Source organism: Elephantulus edwardii, unplaced genomic scaffold, assembly GCF_000299155.1.
Source record: "Elephantulus edwardii isolate Elephantulus edwardi_28Jun2011 unplaced genomic scaffold, EleEdw1.0 scaffold00348, whole genome shotgun sequence".
NCBI lineage: Eukaryota > Metazoa > Chordata > Mammalia > Macroscelidea > Macroscelididae > Elephantulus > Elephantulus edwardii.
Genome location: NW_006400098.1, coordinates 354,682 through 362,880, shown reverse-complemented (window position 1 = coordinate 362,880; position 8,199 = coordinate 354,682). Strand labels below are relative to the sequence as shown.

The window sequence follows — 8,199 nt, the reverse complement described above, 5'->3', positions numbered from 1 at the left end:
GGAGGTGAGGGGCAGGCCGAGAGGACAGGCAGGGGGAGGTGAGGGGCAGGCCGGGAGGTCAGGCAGGCAGGGAGGACAGGCAGGGGAGGTGAGGGGCAGGCTGGGAGGACAGGCAGGCAGGGAGGACAGGCAGGGGAGGTGAGAGGCAGGCCGGGGGAGGTGAGGGGCAGGCTGGGGCGGTGCACACGGGGCCTGCAGCCTGTGAGCCCAGGCAGCCTCTGGACGCCCAGGCCGTAGACACTATTCCTCTCCACTACTCCCCTCCTCCCCACAGTACGGAGCACGGTTCCCGGCTGGGCTTGGTGAACATGGTGGGATCTTCACTTGTTTCCCAATGGCCTCTGCTGGGGCAGAGGAGCCCGGGGCCTGAGCTCCCACCAGTTCTGCCCCTGGATGTCAGATAAACACCTGGGAACAGGGAGCACCAAGCCCGCATGCACGTGCGCACACACATTCCTCCCTGAGCAGCTTGGGGTCTGAACAGACAACCTTCTGGTCGGCAGCCAGCTGCCTTCTCCCCTGGCCTCACACCGGGTATCTCTCCTCTGGCATTCACGTCCACACCTTTTCTGACTCACCTACAAATCCTTTCCCCCACAGCCCAGGGCAGGCCTGCTTACATGGCCAGAGCAGCAATGAAACACCATGTGGCCAACACTCTAGGAGAGGACTGGTCCTGCTTTGCGCCTCCTCTTCTCAGAGGGTCCCCTAGATCTGGGACAGGATCTGAAAGCCAGCGACTGCCTGGGGGGCTGCAGCGGGAACTGCCCGGCCAGGGCCCATCCTGAGCTCCCAGCCTGGGTGACAGGCCCGGCCAGGCCCACACCGAGCAAAGGTGTGCCGGGCCCGGCCGGCCTCCCCTGGACTGGGATCGAAGCCGCTCCCTCAAAAAGGCTCCCGTCCACTCAGAGGTACCGAGGCAGAAAGGCCTGGCAGCCTTGGCTGGAGTGCCCTCTCTCAGACGCACAGCCAGTAGCCCAGGCCCCCTTTGACGCTGCTCTGGCCCCCGACTCTCACCTCTATGGCCTGCACCACCCGCAGCTGGCTGTGACCTGTGGACGGCCGAGGCACTGGGCCTCAGCTGCCTGCTCTGTGCAATGGGCTGTCGCAGTTCAGCCCTCAGAGCCTGGGGAGGAGCACCCGTGTCAGCTGTCCCTCTCCTGCCCACGTGCTCAAATGCTGGGCTGGGACCGCCGACACAACGACCAACAGCCCTGCCAGCCTGCACTCAAGTCATCGTGCGGCCGAGTGACGGACACTGCAGGGTGGGCCCTGGATACCCAACCTCCACCAGCAGATGCCCCGGGGACAGACGGAGGACCCCCAAGGACACAGAGGACCCCGAGGAGGCACCCGCGGGCTCCAAGGGCAGCACTCGCCCAGGGCCCAGCTCAGAAGACCGCAGGCCCAGGAAGGAGAGAGGAATGGAAGTAGTCAACATGGCCAGCGAGGACGACGCTGTCACAACGTGGGGGCTGCAGCCAGGGCCACAAAAAAAAAAAAGCAGATCCACCACGGGCCTGCTCCCCAGGCGCCCCCATCCCTGAGTCTGGGGGTCGGGAGCGATGGCTGTGCACGCAGCTTCCCTGCCGGTACTGGGGGACCTCGGTGAGGGCAGCCCCCACCCTCAGGAAAGCTGTGTGGTTCAGGCGCGTGGCGGAGCTGGAAGCTGAGGCCCGGCCTCCCGCCCCACCCAGCACTTCAAAGCCCCTCGAAGATGGGACGGGCCCTGGGGCTCCGTAATCGCTTCACCCTGTTCCAACCTCCAGCCTCCCCGGCACACACCAGGCCCGGGCCCTGCAGGGCCTCAATTAGCACGCACATCTGTTGGCTGGTCGGTTATTAAGCTCAGGAGACAAATTATTGTTATTATTTTTGTTATTAGGGCCCTGCCCACCTCCCCTGGATACGTGCCACCAATTACCCCCTTTCTTCTGCTGCCAATCTCCCTTCTGCTCCTGGAGGCCGCTTAGCTGACACCTCCTTCCCAGGCCTACCCTGCAGCCTCCCTTGACCTCTGCCCATGGCTCCCTCTGCCCAGACCACCTCTGCCCCCACACAGTCTGTCACCCACCACCCTCACGGCTCTCCACTCTCCACCCACTTCAGTAGCTGCGCCCCCCCCCCATTCCTCACATCATGTCAAGAACCCACCAAACGCACGGCTGCTTCTCTGTGCTCCCTCTACCATCCCTGCTGCGCTCGGCACACATCCGTTCTTACAGACACAGCACACACACACTAACAGTGCACACGCACACTGGGACTTGCACACACATGCTAGCATGCAGGTTACCATGCAGACACAGAGGTGCGCGCGCACCTGGACATCAAGGACATAACCTTCTCTTGTCCCTGCTGTGCCTCCAGGTCCTAATGCTCTTCCTTGCCGTGACCTCCCGAGGCTGGTCCCCTCCAGCCTCATCCCCCCCTGAAGCTGGCCCTCAGCCCTTCCCCCTCCTGAGTCTGGGCCCCGCCAGTGAGGCTGGTCCCCACCTCTCCCCCTCCCGAGTCTGGTCCTCACCCCATCACCTTCTCAGTGCCCCCTCGTCCTGCCCGCACCACCCTGGCTCCCATCTGCCTTTCTGCAGTCTCTCTACACCCACAGCCCACCAGTCTGTCCAAGTGACCCAACCACACTTGGGAGCGGAGCAGAGCAGAAGGACGGGGAAGGGGGGATGCCCTTCTCACATCCACCAGGACAGCCTGGAGGAGCCCGGAGGTACACAGGGGAGCACATGGGCATTAGCCATGACGTCTGGGGTCTGAACCCCGCAGTGCTCCGTGGGAGGCTGAGTCTTCCAAGATCGACAGCCAGGAAACCCCGGGCGGTTCCTCCCAGTCAGCGGAGTCCTGGGAGGAAGGGGGCTCCAGCGGGAGGGCTACCACGTCACAGCTAGGTCACTGGTTCTTGCCTTCCGTGACGGAGACCCGGGTTCTGGCTCCTGGACCCCAAGCACAGACAACTGTCGGTTATACTTCCAGACTCAGAGACCAGGAAGAAAGGTCTGGCAATCTACTGCTGAACATGAACCCATGAAAAGCCTATGGCTTGCAGAGGTCAGAGTACAAGCAACTATAGGGACGATGGGGGCCAGGATGTGCACGGGACACCCCGAGGGCAGCCAACAAGATAGGTCCACACAGCAGCAGGAGGGACAAGTGTGGGGCCAGGCTGTGCAGAATCGTGGAAACGGGCAATGCCAGGGTTATAGGGGACGACAGACGTTCCACACAGAGCCACGGCCCGACCCAGCTCGTCCACCCCCAGGTGCCCACACGACACCTGCCCAGCAGCTGCGCTCAAGGCCCATCACCAGGAGATTGGGCCACACGTCCACCAGCTGCTGACTGAACCAAGGGCGGGATGGCAGGGCCATGGGTCATCCTGAAGGGGCTATGCTGGGGGAGGGAAAGCTGCACCCGGCCGGGTCAGGACCACCTGACAGCTGGCCCCACGGCAGGCCTGCAGAGGCCAGAAATCGCAGGAGGACACAGCCCCTCTTTCTCCCACCGGGCAGCTGCTGACCCTGTGGGACTACAGAGCAGACAAGAGGACACAAAGGACTACAGCAAGCACAGTTCCATTTACACAAAGATTCCAGGCACTGCCTTGGAGCCACTTCCAACTCAGAGACCCGCCAGGGCAGAGGGCCACCCTACGGGTCCTCAAAGCCCAGATCCCCCAGGGCAGTGCCCTCCCCCCACAGGTCCTCGAAGCCCTGATCTCTACCCAGATCCTCCAGGGCAGAGGCCGGCCTCATGGGGTCCTCTAAGGTAAGATCTCTGCCCCCCCACAAGGCAGAGGGCCACCCCACGGGGTCCTCAAAGCCCCACAATCATCGCCTTCGGGAGATAGTGATTGGCAGCCATGGCCTTTCAGAGAGCAGTCCAGAACTTAACACCTTGCACCACCAGGCCCCTTTCAAGCATGCACAAGAGACAGAAAGATGATCACACAGCTTCCTCGGGCTGAGGGGCTGACAGGCACAAGGTTTCTTTAGGGTGTGGAGAATGTTCTAGGAGCCTGCCAGGTTGTGGTGATAATAGCTGTGAACCACTAACGGCAGGCTGTGAGGGGTGGCATATAAACTCCCTCAACACCACCAGTCCTGAACGAGTGCCCGCTCAGCCCGCGGCACCCACACACTGGCAGGAGCCCCCATCTCCAGGCCAATGCCCTCCCAGGTCCCTCACTCTGCTGCCTGGCCTCCGCCCCCTCCACCTGCTGCCTCCATCTCACCTTCCAAGGGGCCGCTCAAATGTCACCTCCTCCTGTTGCCCGCAAGTCCCCTGGTCTCACATGGCATGGCTGGAAGGGGCCCTGGTGGCACAGTGAATAAGCGTCACTGGTGTAACTGCACCAGTCGAGCCAAAGGAGGCGGCAGTCTGCTGATCTGAGAGCACAGCCCTGGAAAGGCGGGACAGCGGGTCCACTCGGCCCTGGGGCACCACAGAGGGACTGGCAGGTCTGCCCAGCAGGAGGGACACTCTAGGACACCCTGGGGGATGGCTCACACTATCCTATTCTATTCCACTGTTTGCCACGAGACAGACATTAACAGGTCTGCTTATCAGGACAGATGGCCTCGGACATCCTCTGGGCAGTACACTCTATTCTGTGGGGGCCTCACAAGGAGGATAAGGGGCTCTGCCCATCAGGGGGAGCAGCCCCAGATACCGTATGGGACGCTTCTACTCGGTCCTGAGGGGCTGCAGAGAAGAGGACCCAAAGAAAACAGGCGAGTGCGAGTGCAGGTGAGGATGACTGGGAACCGACGGCCGTGCTCACAAACACATTTGCCGTCATTTGTGGCAACCTGTTAACATACACACACACCCCCCCTCCAGACAGAAACCAAACCAAGGACACACGCTGGCAGCAGGCATCTCCCGTCCCCCCAGCCCAGTCCCAGGGACACAGGGACGATTCCCCGTCCTCCCAGCTGACCGACGGCACCCCTGCCTTCTCATTCGTCCTCTCCCACCAGATCTGGGTGAAGACTTCCCACGGGAATTCTTACTGGATCCCTCCCTGGTCAAGTGGGAGCCGGCCACGTTCACCGGTCACAGGCTCTGTTCCCTACAGGGGGAGGTCAACACTGTGGCTGAGAGGACAGGCCCTCGTGACAGGCTGCCAGCACTGGAATCGGGCCACCACGAAGCAGCCTCGAGGTTCTGACAAATCACTCCTCCCTGGGTCCCCGTTATCCTCACAGGGTCACTGCCGAGGCTGAGCCAGGTGACACAGGCTACACGTGAATGAGACTGCACTAGAGACAGACGACACGGGCTGAGGCTGAAGGAGATGACAGTGAACGATACAAGTCATCAATACAGACTGAAGCCAAGTAGGCTGACACAGGCCGAACAAGGGGGGACGGGCTGAACGAGGGGGCACGGGCCGAACGAGGGGGCACGGGCCGAATGAGGGGGGACAGGCCGAACGAGGGGGCACAGTGTGAATGACACAGGCTGCAGGAGGGGGCATGACTGACTTTAAACAAGACACCACAGACTGAAGCTGACACAGTGACGTGGGCTGAGGACACACTGATGTAACAGGCGGCATGAGGTGACACCCTGGAAAAGCCTGGAGGAGAATGTCACCCCTCTTTCACAGACGAGAAGCTGAGGTTTAGACAAGAGGTGATAAACCTGCAGCCACCCAGCTAAGAGACCGGGCGTACCTCCACACCTGCCGAGCTGGCCTCCCCTCCTAAGGCCCTCATGCATTCTCCCTATGACCCAAGATGAGGGGCAGCAAGCACGGTGTCCACTCCTGAGGGACGGAGGCTGGTCCTTGGACGGGGCACAGGACAGTGTGCGGGAGCGCTGAGAAAGGGAACTTGTCCAGAGCATGTCTGGGTCCCCCGACACCACCCACCCAGGTCTCCAGACTTGGGGACCAGAAGGGACTCCACACTCGGCATGAGAAAGCAGCCTGTGTCCTGTGAGTCCAGCAGGAGGGAGCAAGACGCAGAGGCAGCGGCGAGCGCGTGCACTCCAGGGAGGAGTCCAGGCCCAGGCCCGCGGACAGAGGGCACCGGGTCAGCCACTGTGTTCGTGTGTGATCACCCCCACCCCATCCAGGCCCGTGTGACAGGGCGCCAGGTCAGCCAGTGTGATCGTCCCCACCACCGTGTAGGCCCGTTTAACAGGCCAACGGGTCAGCTAGCACGAACATCCCCCCACCACTGTCCACGCCCGTTGTGACAGGGCACTGGGTCAGTCAGAGTAGCCCTTCAGGTCCACTGTGATGGTCGTCATGGTTGCCCCAGTTGCCCCTGCCCACACGCCCTGCCCTGAGGTGGGATCAGGAGGACTCCGCAGGTCACTCTGAGCTGGCTGTGCCCCAGGGGGTCCTGCCACACAAGCAGGCCTGGGTGGCCACTCCCACCCTGTGCAGAAGTGCGTCTCCTCCCTGCTCCAAGGTGCCCGAGGCTGGGGTCTTATGCCCATGGGCCTCCTCACACTGCCCGCCACCGGGGGTGGACACAGGAGCCCCAGAAAGCGGTGCTCAACGCCTGCCTCTCCCACAGGGCATGTGGACAACCCTTCTGGCTCCATCCCTCACGCCACGCAGGACCCTCAGTGACTTCCTGCCACCCACTCCACAGAATCAGGACCCAAGTGGGAATGGGGAAGCAGTGCACCATGACCACAGAGCTGGGGTCTCCTCCAAGAGCAAAGCGAGTGTGGCCGGCCCCGTCCTGTGACACTCCCTGTCCCCATCCTGTCGCCCCCACCTGCCCGGACAGAGGCTGAGGTCACGAAGGGAAGGAGCTGACCCTAGAGCTGCCTTCCTCCACCCAGAGGAGCCAAAGGCACCGCTCATCGAGCGGATCACGACCCCAGGTGACCCCGGAGGACAGAACTGTGCCACAGCATCTCCAAGGCTGGAACCGTTAAGGACAGAGGGAGCTCTGGTGGCCTCAACTCAAAGGTATGAGGTTCGAATCCATCAGCTGCTTCAAGGGAGGATGGGCAGCCTCCTGTGAGATTGACAGCCTCTGAAAATGCACTGGAGGGTCACCTATCGGTGGGTTCCGGCTCAACAGCACACAAGGAGGGAGCCCTGGTGGCTGAGTGAGAAGCTGCACTGTCAAGCCAGTGGCCCACGGTTCACGTCCACCAGCTGCCGCACAGAAGATGGGTCCTCTCGCCTCTGTGAGATTTACAGCTCTGAGGACCTGACTCTGAGGTCAGCCCCGAGTCTGTTCCAATGACAGCGCCCAACAACTGCTCACAGAAGCTGCCTGCCTCGTCCCTCTCCCCCGAGCGGCCAGTGTGGGTTACAACTGGGGCTATCTCAGCAGCCTGATGCTTCCTCCACAGTGCCACCAGGGTCCCTTCTGCCTCTGGGCCCTCCCACTCCCACCCGCTGACCCACCAGGGATGCCCTGGACCAGGCAAGGCGCTGAAGCCCGCAGGAGTGTCGAGGACGAAGCTCCCAGTTCAAGGAAGGAGCAGCGGTCACTTGTCCAGGGTCCCTGAGCCAGGGCTGCGTGTCCACCTGCGGCGGACGCAGGAATGAACTCTCAAGGGGACAGAGGCTCAGAACGACCTCCTAAAGGACTTAATCCCGAATCAGCACAACGCCAGACTGACCCCCACCCGGGATCCCAGAACTGTCCACAAACTTGACCACCCGGGGCCAGCGCCCCAGGTCACGCCCCCCCCAAGTCCCTGGGCACTGCGGACGGGGCCAGGCCAGCTGTCCAGGCCCGCGCCTCCACCCAACACTGTGCCATGGTCACTTCTGCTCCGTCGGACAACGTGGGGTCTACCTGTGACCCACCCCCCAAGACGGAGGGAGAGAACCTAAGGGCAGAGGCCCCTAGAGAGGAGTTCAGGCCACTGTTCTCACCCAGCACGCGGAGCACGAGGCGGCTGACCTTGACCTGTCCCCCCCACCCCACCCCGGAGGACGGGGGGGGTGGAGAAGGAGGACAGAGCAAGAATGAATGAGCCTCTCATGGGGTCGAAGGCCACGTGGGCCTGGGGGGGGAATCACGGGATTCGGGTTCATAGGGAAAGAAGGAAGCAAGAGCCCCGGGAGCCGCCCCCTCCCCGCCAGGCCGCAGCATCCGGTCAGGCCCCTCCCGGGCCTCCACTTCCCCGAGGAGTCCACTTCCGGCCACGGCCAGCGGACCGGGTGGGAGTTAACGGAGGGCGCCGGGGCGGGTGCGCACGCGC

The 8,199-nt window shown here is 62.6% G+C and overlaps 1 protein-coding gene across 1 annotated transcript in view; it reads right to left on the bottom strand.

Moving 5' to 3' along the window:
- Nucleotides 1-8,199, bottom strand: part of LOC102871602 (zinc finger protein 787-like) — an 18,327-nt gene that overhangs the window by 9,523 nt on the left and 605 nt on the right. The gene's annotated exons all lie outside the window — the stretch shown is intronic.